General features: G+C 43.2%; 1 protein-coding gene across 13 annotated transcripts in view; it reads right to left on the bottom strand.

The window, feature by feature from the left end:
* The window catches only part of GALNT9 (polypeptide N-acetylgalactosaminyltransferase 9), a 903,908-nt gene that overhangs the window by 79,885 nt on the left and 811,329 nt on the right, over positions 1–12,694 (bottom strand). The gene's annotated exons all lie outside the window — the stretch shown is intronic.

The following is a 12,694-nucleotide window of genomic DNA, read 5'->3' as shown; positions in this document are numbered from 1 at the left end:
CTATTTACAATGTTCCCCCTTTAGAGAGTGTTTTTAACATTATTCACAAGTTCTGGTACTGTCGTTTGCTGGCAATTTAATGCATAAAGTTTGTCACTAGGCTCTCTGATGAAAACATTGCTCCCCATTCAAGGTTACAGTTATCTTCAATTTAGTAAGAACTATCACAATCCAGCCCAAATAAATCAGACAGGTAGGTACGTGGATCCCACCCACAGAAACTAGAATGTGGAATGCATCTGGAGTTCATTTAAGACAGTGGTTCTCAAACTTTTGTACTGGTGACCCCTTTCACATAGCAAGCCTCTGAGTGCAACCCTCCCCACCCCTTATAAATTAAAAACACTTTTAAATATAGTTAACACCATTATAAATGCTGGAAGCAAAGCGAGGTTTGGGGTGGAGGCTGACAGCTCGTGACCCCCCATATAATAACCTCCTGAGGGGTCCTGACCCCCAGTTTGAGCACCCGTGATTTAAGAGTTATGTAAACTGTCCTTAAGTAAAGTGTTGAGTACTCTCTCTGAGTGGAGATAGTTCAAGAGGTATCTTCCATCTTCCAGGCTTTGCAATGCTTTATTTTAGTCTCTTTCAGGTGTTGGAATATCACACCAAAGAAAAACCCTTGGTTTCAAACATGGTTGATGTCAGGCATTTGAATCCTGGCATGGGAAGCTGGCCACAAGGCTGGAACGCAATCTGTCCTTTTCAGCGGCTTTTTCATGGTTTCTTCATTTGCTGACAACACTGAATCTCCTTGGCTTAGGGCAGCGATGCAAGAGTGACAGCTGCTGAGAGGAGAAGGTTGAGTCTACACAGCCAGAAGGAGATTGCTGAATTTGTTGAAGGGTTGCAGTTTCCACATTCCAGAACAGAAGCTTGCGAACATTGTCGTCCATAATTCTTTGCTGGATTGGACAATTCAAACCTTTGGGGATGGGGGCGAGTATGATTCATTTAATTAGTTTTCCAACACACTTCTGGCATAGAGTCATGACCAGAGTTATTTAGCATGCGATAAAATGCCAGTGAAATCTTCCCTACTTATGGCTGTTTGTCTCCATTGTTTAACAACAACGTTCTATGTAGCAAACATGCTGTCGCTTCGTCTGCACATTGGGCAAAATTCTCAGCTGGTATAAATCTCTGTAGCTCCACTGATGTCAATGGAACTATGCACATTTAGACCAGCTGCCAATCTGGCTCATTGTACGTATATGTGACCATGCAATTAAAGGCCGTGTCATAATTCATATGCACAAGGGGAGCAATTAAGGTTGAAGGGCAATGTTAATCCTGGCATTTCATGACTTTTGAATGCTTGACTTTGCAACCTTATCATTATATTAAAGTAGCTTTTTGTTGTAATTTACTAGGTTTTGAAAAAAGCCAAACTGAAACCTCTCCTGCCCCCAGAAATTCCATCACGTGTTCCTTATTGGCACCCACATCGCCCCTCAGCAGGTTGGAACTTTTAGATCCACAGCACAGACCTCAGCCATTTGTGCAAATAGGTACCTTATAGCAATAGCAGGTTGTCCTCCACTAGAAGGAAATTTGGCACACATTTGCCAGTAGGTTTCACAGCTATTTGCTGACAGCAGAGAAAGATTGAGACTAAGGAATCCTGGTTCCCTACCGCTCTGCATTCTCCCTTCCCCCTTCTCCGCCACCACACTACAAGGGCCCCAGCTGGGAAGCACAGAGAGCACAGGATAGACACCATCTCCCTGTCTTGATTCTTGTGGCCAAAGCCACAGTGGCCCCGGTGGGAGGAGCAATTAGAAGGAACGTCCTGCTTAGCCTCTGCAACCCTAGGCAGGGGCATGCTCAGGGCCTATAGAATCTTTAGAGAATTTAGCTGCCTAACTGAACCAGTCTCTACTGAGCATGTGCAAACTGAAGTTTTCTGAGGTGCACAACTTGGGCAGATTTTCATGGGAAAGGCAAAAGGCATGTTCTTGGCTCCAGGGACACCCCACTACCAAATCTGAAGTTCCTGCTCCAGAGCAGGGAGATGACAGAGCTTCTCAGCAAAACAACTAAGAATTTTTAATAAGGGCAAAACAATGTATTTACCCTTAATCTCATTCTGATGCATGCCTGAACTATTTTAGCGGAAGCCTTCCAAAAAATTCAGCCTGAAGCAGACATCTGGCATGGAAAAATCTCATCCTGAACAGTTACATTTGGGGAAGTTACTTGTAAATGGAAACAGCCTTTTAATGGAATGTGTCAGGCAACCTCATAGCCAATGCTACCAGCACGGCCTATATTTTGTTTTTCACGGTGCATTACTTCACAGAGCAGTGATCCTGCACTGAGTCCTGGCTGGGTGGGAGCCCCATTGAAATCAGTAGGACTCAGCTTAGGCAGTTCAGGCAGGATCAGGGCCTGAGGCGCTGACGCATCACTTAGTGTCACAGGGGTGGTTCAGAATATAAAGTGATAAATCACTCTGTAGATTTCATATCAGTGTATGTAATAGGCTAGGCCCTGAACTAAAAACACTGACCTTCAGACAATATCATGGTAGATGTCTGTGCAGCAATGCATTACATACCTCCGTTTTAGTCTCTGGTAGAGACCCTAATAAATCCGTGTCTTGAACCTTGCCCCCAAGTCTAAATATACAACCAAGCATTGCTGGTCAACTCAAGAGAACTGCATCATCAGTACAGTCTTGTTCTGTTCGCAGCAGGATGAATGTGTCATGGTGATACAAAAGGACACGCCAGTTTGAATGATAATTCAGTAGGGTTTGCCTACTTCTGCAACTGGGTTAGGTCTGTTGTATTGCCTTCGTCTTTATCACACATCAGACACTGCTTATATCCTTTATATAATACATAAAGAAAGAGCTATCAACACAGAAACACAGGTGTTTGCCATACCAGATCGTATCATTGGTCTACCAACTCTAGGAACCTCACTCTGGTAATGATCTATACCAGATGCTTCTGATGAAACTCCCTGAGGATGCAAACAGCCAAATAACTAATGCTGTATATGGAGAAAATAAAAATATTCTCTGAACCCTGGCAGCCCCCAGCTTATGCCCTTTATCATCCATAATTATAGACCATATGCTGTTTTTGGTCATAACATTAACCAGCCACAATATTTGAAAATGTAATGGCCATCTCATCAGTACTCCCCAGGAATATTACAGTAACTCCTCACTTGAAGTCGTCCCGGTTAACGTTGTTTCGTTGTTACGTTGCTGATCAATTAGGGAACATGCTCATTTAAAGTTGTGCAATGCTCCCTTCTAACATCGTTTGGCAGCCGCCTGCTTTGTCCACTGCTTCAGGAAGAGCAGCCCGTTGCAGCTAGTTGGTGGGGGCGTGGAACCAGGGTGGACCGGCAGCCCCCCTATCAGCTCCTCGCTCCCCTAAGTTCCCTGTGCGGCAGCCGCCCAGCAGGCTAGCAATTGCAGCTGTCCCTCCCCCCACTGCCATGTGCTGTTCCTGCCCTCTGCCTTGGAGCTGCTCCCCGAGACTCCTGCTTGCTGTGCGGAGGGGGGGGTGTAGGGGAAAAAGAGGGGGGCTAATGTTAGGGTGTCTCCCTCTCCCCTGCTCCTGCACCCTGCTTACCCCACCTTCCATAGAGCAGGGGGGACACACAACAGGGCTCAGGGTGGAGGGAGCTTGTTGGCAGCAGCAGCTGCAGTCTCAGCAAGTTGATCTAATTAACAAGGCAGTGTACTTAAAGGGGAAATGCGCATTTCTCTCTCTCACACACAGTGTGTGTCTCTGTCTCCCCTCCTTCCATTCCTGCTGCCTTGTTGACCTTGAGGGTTCAGCCAATTGCTAGTTCATCATTTAGCAGTAAGGCATTCCCTGGGAAATATCCCACCCTCTGACTCCTCCATCTCAACCAAGCTTCACAATCATCATCACTATGTACAAGTATTAAATTGTTTGTTTAAAACTTTTAGTGTGTGTGTGTGTGTGTGTGTGTGTAGTCTTTTGTCTGGTGAAAAAAAATTCCCTGGAACCTAACCCCCTCATTTACATTAATTCTTATGGGGAAATTGGATTCACTTAACATCGTTTTGCTTAGAGTCGCATTTTTCAGGAACATAACTACAATGTTAAGTGAGGAGTTACTGTAGTTGCATGAAAACAAGCACACATCCTGTACCTGCTAAAGATTTCAATTAAATCTTTTGATGTAAGTAGCATTCCCATTGAAAATATGTCCTTCAGGATTTAGGCCCTAATCCAAAAACACTAATGCACTTGCTTAACTGTGGTGCACATGTGTTCACCGGGATTACTCGTGTGTATAACACCAGGCTCATTTCTGCAGGATCAGCCCCTTAAGGCGAAGTGGAAATTAGTGAGTTGTTTCTTTTCTCTCCTCCCATGTCAAGAAGGTTCAGCAGATCTCCTTAAAAGAACACACGTGCCACAGCTTAACATCAATTTTTTGTTCATGCAGTCAATGCCCAGCCCCCACTGTGCACTGGCTCACAGGCAGAACTAATAAGCAGAGACAAGCATGGTGCCGCCCATGTAGAAGTGGGCAACCTCTTACTGCCCCAGAAAACCACACCAGAGCTCTTTTTGAGGGCATGCGGCTCCTAATAGGCACATCAGAGACTTAGGGCTGGTCCACAATAACCCCCCAGTTCGAACTAAGATACGCAACTTCAGCTACATGAATAACGTAGCTGAAGTCGAAGTATCTTAGTTCGAATTACAAGGTACTTATCGCAGGTCCACACGCGGCAGGCAGGCTCCCCTGTCGACTCCGCGTACTCCTCTTGTGGAGCAGGAGTACCGGTGTTGACGGCGAGCATTTCCGGGATCGATTTATCATGTCTAGACAAGACGCGATAAATCGATCCCAGAAGATCGATTGCTTACCGCTGAACCCGGAGGTAAGTATAGACGTACCCTTAGTCTTCTCAGTTCCCCTAAATTACACTGCATTCTTGGAATCGTAGGACTGGAAGGGACCTCGAGAGATCATCTAGTTCAGTCTGCTGCACTCATGGAAGGACTAAGTATTATCTAGACCATCCCTGACAGGTGTTCGTCTAACCTGCTCTTCAAAATCTCCATTGATGGAGATTCCACAACCCCCCTAGGCAATTTATTCCAGTGCTTAACCACCCTGACAGTCAGGAAGTTTTTCCTAGTGTCCAACCTAACCTCCCTTGCTGCAATTTAAGCCCATTGCTTCTTGTCCTATCTTCAGAGGTTAAGAAAAACAATTTTTCTCTCTTCTTGTAACAACCTTTATGTACTAGAAAACAGTTATCATGTCCCTTCTCAGTCTTCTCTTTGCCAGACTAAGCAAATCCAATTTTTTTCAATCCTCTCTCACAGGTCATGTATTCTAGACCTTTAATCATTTTTGTTGCTCTTCTCTGGACTTTCTCCAATTTGTCTGTATCTTTCCTGAAATGTGGCGCCCAGAACTGGACAAAATACTCCAGTTGAGGCCTAATCAGCGTAGAGTAGAGCGGAAGAATTACTCTCCTGCTAATACACCCCAGAAGGATGTTTGCTTTTTTTGCAACAGTGTCACACTCTGGACTCATATTTAGCTTCTTGTTTCTGTCTGCTCAATAACCTTCACAGGGCAAGCCGACGAATTCATGCTCTTGCCCTCTTCCCTATTGTCAGCTCCCAGCTGGGAGATTAGGCAAGAATAAAAGCCGTGGTTACTTTGATTTGGGTTGCCTCCATTTTTGGATGCACATTTTGAGACACCTTCTAGGGGTGGGTGTTCAGTATTTTCTAAACATCATTTCCCTTTTTGGGCATCTCAAATTGGAAAAGTTGCTAGCCAATTTTGAAAATCTTGGGCACAGTATCTAAAAATCTATCTCCCAGTAATGGATCCTCCTTGATTAACATCAGAGTGCTACATATATATATTAGAGAGAGAGAGAGAGAGAGAGAGAAGAATCTGGTTGATCCAGGCTATAATCTAAAAAGACAGGAAGATCTGCTTCCAGCTGTCAACTTGGCAACATATTATTGTTGTTTTTTTAATGGTGGTAACAGAGAATTTCATTGAAACTATGGCATCCTTTAAGATAAACACTCATCCTCCCTTGCTATATATGAGTATAAAATAGAAAGAGCAACAACTCATCCTCCTTATCAGTGGAGCCCCGGAGTAAGAGACAAGATCTTTACTGTGATGATTAAGGGTTCTGTTATAAAAAGATGGATCATAAACTCCTTGTATTAGGTCAAATCATAAACTGGGCTTTTAAAGTTTATGTGATCCCTTTCTAAACAATCAAGGGTATGTGTAGCTCCCACTAATAAGGGAACTTATATGAGGCTTGTAAACCATTCAGTTCCTTAATGAATTGGCAAGTCAATCTATTAGTCTGTTAGAACTATTTCTCTTCCCTAAACCATCTAAGGTATCCCCTGGATAGTTTAATAATTTGGGACTATTACACCAAAGAGAGACTCCCATCTTCTTCTTCATAATTATTCCAAATGCATATTTGAACAAGGGCAGATGCAGATCATGCCCGAAATGCATTGTACTGTAGTGGACTGGCAAAGACTGGCACTGACCTGAGTGTGGGGATGGATTGTGACTCCTGGAGACAGGGTTGATAGCTCTGCTTTGTACCATTCACCATCCCTGAGGATACATCATCCTCCCCTTCCTGTGCATCCAGCTAGCTCTGTGCTGCCTGGGGCAGAGAGCGGTTGGAGCCATGGCCCCATTTTCTCTTCATCCCTCCCCCATTCCCTTAAGGGTGGCTAGAATCTCAGAGTGCTAGGAAGGAGAGCAGTACAGGGATTGTAGTTGTGCCCTAGCTTCTGTGCTGAGCACACGGGGTGGAGGTGGGGTAAGGCTCTCCCCACCTAAATAAGAGCCAGCTATAATCTGATCTAATATTATACATATATGGGCCAAATTCTGCTTTTAGGTGCTCATGCATCACTCCCATCAACTTCAGTGGCAGTCTCATGAGCACACTTAGAGACAGAATTCCGCTTAAAACGTATTAGTTTTATGGTAAACATTTTACACCTGAAAAATAGACTATAGGAGAGGAGATTCTAAAGCTGAACTACACAAATTTCCCCTTTGCTACATTTCACAGAATCATGCCATTCTGCTATTTCCAACCCTGCAAACATATACTGCCTTCCGTGCAGACTCAATAGACTCTCCCGGCTCCAGCCCACCTCTGGGAAAATCACAGGGATTTTTTACAAAGATGCTAGAGTGGGTGTTGGTTAATTCCAGGCTTCCATATATCTAGGGCAGGTGTGAAATTTGCATAACCTCCATCAGCTGGCCAGGAGCATTACATATTATGCACCAGTAACTCAAAACGGGAAATCTCTTATGTTAACTATTTAATTGGCCCCGCCTACGGACTATTGATTAGGGAAAACCCATTAGCGAAATACCCAAGAAGATAATATTTGTAATAAATGATATATTTAAGGAGGATTAGTTGGATTACCAAACAGTATCCTAACCAAATCAGGCTCATTAGTTGCGCTGGCTTTTCCAATTTCACTTTATTAAAATAATTTAAATGAAGGTTCATTAGATGTAATATAATCTAGCTGGAGCGCTCCACGAATAATCCCTTTGCTTTTAGCGTGAACACAGCATTTGCAAAGACGTTTAAAGGATTGGATTTTTTTAACTGATGGCCATTGTTTTTAACAGAACTTCTCCTTCCCCTCCCCCCTCAGTCTTGTATATTTTCTCTCCGCTCCTTTATTTGTTCATTGTTTTTTCCCCTTCTTCTCTGCTGTCACATCTCTCTGCTCCTTCTCTTGTCCCACATCCAAAAGTCTCTGCTAAACTGAACACAAACTCCAGTGTGGGGGTAGATTCTCCTCTTCCATTGTGTGAGTGCATGGAACAGGAGAAACAGCCACCCCCTCCTACCTCTGCACAGACTGCATAGGTGCAGAGGGTGATATGGAGTCAGTGTGGCCAGATCTGACAGTATTTGGTGTTATTCTTAAAGCACCAGCTCACATGTGATTTTGCACGAATCTCAGCTTTTGTCTTTTTTTTAAAAAAAAAAGAAGGAAAATTTCTAGCGCTCGTGGTCATGGAGAAAAACTTCAAAACATCAAGTGTGAACACCCAAAAAGTTCAAGCACCAGAGGGCAAAAAAAAAGAACCCAAATTTATGATTGTTTTTTAAATATTGTGGGGGTTTTTTCAGCCTGACCCATGGTTTTTGAACACTTGGGGTTGGCCATGCTGTGCAGCCTAACTAGACATCCAGTTTTGGACATCTTGACCCTGAGGGCCTGGTTTTGCAGAAGTGCTGAGAACCAGACATTCCAGCTGAAGCCAGCAGGGACTGCGTGTGCTTGAGCACCTTTGGAAACCAGGCCCTAGCCTGGGATTCTAGAGCCAGGCACCCAAAAGTAGAGGGCAATTTTCAAAACATTGGCCTAAATCAGGGGTTCTCAAACTGGGGGTTGAGACCCCTCAGGGGGTTGTGAAGTTATTACATGGGGGGTCGCAAGCTGTTAACCTCCACCCCAAACCCTGCTTTGCCTCCAGCATTTATAATGGTGTTAAATATATTTAAAAGTGTTTTTAATTAATAAGGGGGGTCATACTCAGAGGCTTGCTATGTGTACGGGGTCACGAGTAAAAAAGTTTGAGAACCCTGGCCTAAATGACTGCCCAGGATCACACACGTGGGCAGCAGAAACAGGCAGAGGACTCCAGATTTCATAATCCTATTAGAACCCTTTCCTCTATTTACCGGGAGTTCTCATCACACACTGCAAGTTCTTCTCATACAAGGAAGAGCGACAATTTTCAGATTCCTTCCCAGGCTTATTCATCAGTTCCTATAGAGTTTTGCCAAGACGTTCAATTTATTCTTTAAGCAGCCAGGTGGAAAAAGTTTCAAACAGCTCAAAGCCCTGCTGAATGAGAAAGGAAAGCCGGGGAGCTCACACAACCCTGATAATTTCCTGATCCTCTTACATCTCTTAAGGAAAACAGAATGAATTGTGGTAGTAGCCGATCCTCCCCAAACCTGCATTCAGCACCTCATCCAACTATGGGTATCCTACTCAGACAGTCACATTATAAACCCCATTGCTGGAATAACAAATGTACACAACTATGTCCAAACACACACCTGTCACAGTGACCATGTTTCCTAGTCTGTCAGTGTGAAGGTTTGCATTTATTTTATATAAACGAGCTGACGGGACTAATTTGAGGGCTAATGTTCCAGCCTGAGCAGAATACATGCTTTAATGAGCACACTACATGCACTGGGGGTGTGCTGGTGTGAGAGAAAGGGGAAGTAATTAAACACTCAGCTTTATAATGAGGAGACTGTGTTCTAGTGACATTAAGTGGCCTAGTTTTCAGAAGTGCTGTCCTCTGACAGGTCCTTTGGACTTGTGGGTGTGCAGCACCCCTGAACATCACGGCAAAGGATCACAATGTACTGAAGCTGTAATATGCCGGGCAGCTCTGGCTTAATGCAGACAGACACTGTCCTTAACTAAGGGGTCCACATTTTGCAGTACATCTAAGAACTCAAGTTCTTTACTTCTTGGGGGCATTTCTTGCTGTTTCTATGATGCTGCTTTACGTGAGCACATTCCGCAATAAGGACCAGATCTCCTTAGCCCAGAAGGCAGCCTGAGTAACTGGGCTAAGAGCTGGGGAGATGCATGAAGGGAAATGAAGACCAAGCCATTCAGCCCTGAGGCTGCAGTGGTCTCTGTGGTAACATCATGCTGCTCCTTGACTGGGGGGCTGAGCAGAGAAGAGAACAGGAGAATCCTCAAAGCACTGGATGCTACAGTCTCATCCTTAGTGCACTGGCAGATGGAGAGGTCCTGTAGAGCTGAGCTCTCTGCCAGGCAGTGGGGTGGGCATGCCCCATTATGCAACAGGGAACTATCCCTAAATCCTATACAGTGGAATCACTCCCCCTTGTACAATGGAGCCACACTGGATTCACTCCTGGGGGAGCCTTCGTGGCGATGGGGATGAGCCACAATTTCCCCTTAAGTCCTTATTTTGCAAAGAATGCCCCTGGAGATTTAAGAAATACATGGACCTTCTTGATAGATAAAGAGGAATGGATCCCAGAACTAAAAAATGAATAATGGCTTAGATACAAGTGATCCCGATACGATCACATTGATAATGTGCAAACAGCATAAAGTCCAGACCAGTAATATAATGAAGAAGACTGATACAGGGCAATCTGGATTGCTTGGCAAACTGGGTACAAACAATATGCATTTACACACAGCTAAATGTAAATACATACTTCCAGGAACAAAGAATGTAGGCCACAGAAACAGGGCACTCTATCCTGGGAAGCAGTGACTCTGAAAAAAATGTGGGGTTCGTGGTGGATAATCTGTTGAACAGGAGCTCCTAGCAGTGACCAAAAGGGTTAATCTGATTCTCGGATGCATAAACGGAGGAATCGCTAGGAGGAGTAGAGAGGGTAGTTTACAACTGTATTTGGAACTGATGTGGCCATTGCTGGAATACTCTGCCCAGTTCTGGCGTCCACTATTCAAGAAGGATGTTGCTAAATTGAAAAGGGTTCAGAGAAGAGACACGAGAACAATGAAAGGATTAGAAACAATGCTTAATAATGATCGACTCAAGAAGCTCAATCTATTTAGCTTAACAAAGGGAAGATTAAAAGATGACTTGATTACAGTCTATAAGTACCTACATGGTGAAATTTTTTTTGATGATAGACTCTTCAGTCTAGCAGAGAGAGGTATAACACAACATAGTGGCTGGAAGTTGAAGCTAGACAAATTCAGACTGGAAATAAGAGTTACATTTTTAACAGTGAGAGTAATTAACTATTGGAACAATTTACCCAGGGTCTAGTGGATTCTCCATCACTGGCAGTTTTTCAATAAAGACAGGATATTTTTCTAAATGATTTGCTCGAGGAGTTATTTTGGGGGAGTTCTATGGCCTGTGTTATACAGGAGGTCAGGCTAGATTATCACAATGGTTTGGCCTTAAAGTCTATGAATTTCTAGGGGATTGCAATCCCGCATACTATATATAGAGTATACTCCCATTTATCCAAAACCCTATTATCTGAACCCTTTGTCTTGTCCCCCAACATGAGATACATGCTGCAGAGGGCATTTGTCTCATGCTGGGTACGAAGGAAGGGACTTGGATAATGCGGGGATAGAGTGGAGACCCCCAGCCAGGACTGAGAGGAGGAGGAGGAGGAGGAGTCCACAACTGCTCCTGAACGATTCCTGTAGCTGTCCATGGAGCCCTCTGCAGTCCCGCTGTCATGGGACAGAGTGAGCATGGCCATGACAGCGGAGCTGCAGAGGGCTCCTGGTGCTGCCGCAGGGCCAAGGACACATGGCTCCTGCAGGCGCAAGGGGCAGAAATGGGGGTGGGGAGGCTGCAGTCCTGGCAGGGCAGAGCAGTGACCCCAACCCAGGACTGTGAGGAGGAGGAGGAAGACGGGCCCTGGCCATGGGGAAGGCCACCCTGCTGCTGAATGAGTCCTGCCCTCTCCAATATCTGAATGAAATCTCTGTCCCCTGTGCTGTTTGGATAATTGGGAGTATTTTTGTTTGTGTGCGCACATGCACACACGCATGTCTGATATATATGCTACAATGAGCAAATGGAGTAAATTAGCTTAACTCATGGGGGGATACAAATAATTAAAAAAAATAAAAAATAGATGAAAAAAAATTAAATCGCAGGGTTTTTTATTCAAATTAAATAAAGGGGTTTTTAATATAAACCTATTTAAAATTAAATTTGAAATTATGGCAATCCATGTTAAGGCCTAAAAACCAACTATAATGTATTCAAACAGTTTCAATTTATTAATAAAATATTAAGCAGTACATGTTTGTTGCCAAGTTTCTTTAAAATTCAAACCACTGAACTGATGGACGTCACTGGCCAAGCATCTGGAACCAGAGCTGTTGAAGTGCTAAACCACCTTTTGACAGCAGTAGTCTCTTCCGAATGTTCAGAAAGAACATTCCCTTCATTTCAGCTAATTCAACTAGATCAGTTTGATTATTTATTTCATTCAAAGTTAAGAAACCAATTGGGAGATGAAAAAGCAGGAACGCTTGTTTTCCTCTTCCAATTTATGAATAAATGCGAGGTGTGAGAGAATGAAATCTACTAGCTCTAAAATCTTGAAAGACATGGTGACCAGAAACAATCAGTTCAATTCACTAACTACAGATGATACTTCCTTTGTCTAATAAATCAGTTAGTTTTAAATGAAAAAATGTTTTGATAAACTTTTTGATAATTTTTGTCTCATGTATCTACCACATTTAAGGTCGTTTTATTTAACTAAAATATTCTTGTTGTGCATTTTAACTGAATTTTAATTCCCATCCATGTAGAGCTTGAACCAAATTTATCATCTAGTAAATAAGTTTTTTTTCTAATATAAACAAAAATGTAAAAATTAAGAATTTGAATAAATGCAAATTAAGCTATAGAACAGCTTAAAAATGTGCCTAGATATAGTTTATCCTCCTGGTTAGCAAAAGAAAGTAACAAATGTAGTGTAAAGGCTATACATAATTGTCAATCACCATGTTTTAATAGTTACCAGCCAATGATAATCAGTATTTCTTTAGGAAAATAACTAAAAACTACAAAGGCAAAACAAGATTAAAACTGATTATTTAAATCAAGGTTTTCTGCTTGC

This window comes from Chrysemys picta, chromosome 15 (genome assembly GCF_011386835.1).
Source record: "Chrysemys picta bellii isolate R12L10 chromosome 15, ASM1138683v2, whole genome shotgun sequence".
NCBI classification, from domain to species: domain Eukaryota; kingdom Metazoa; phylum Chordata; order Testudines; family Emydidae; genus Chrysemys; species Chrysemys picta.
Note: the sequence above shows the minus strand (reverse complement) of the source record. Positions and strands in the feature narration are given on the sequence as shown.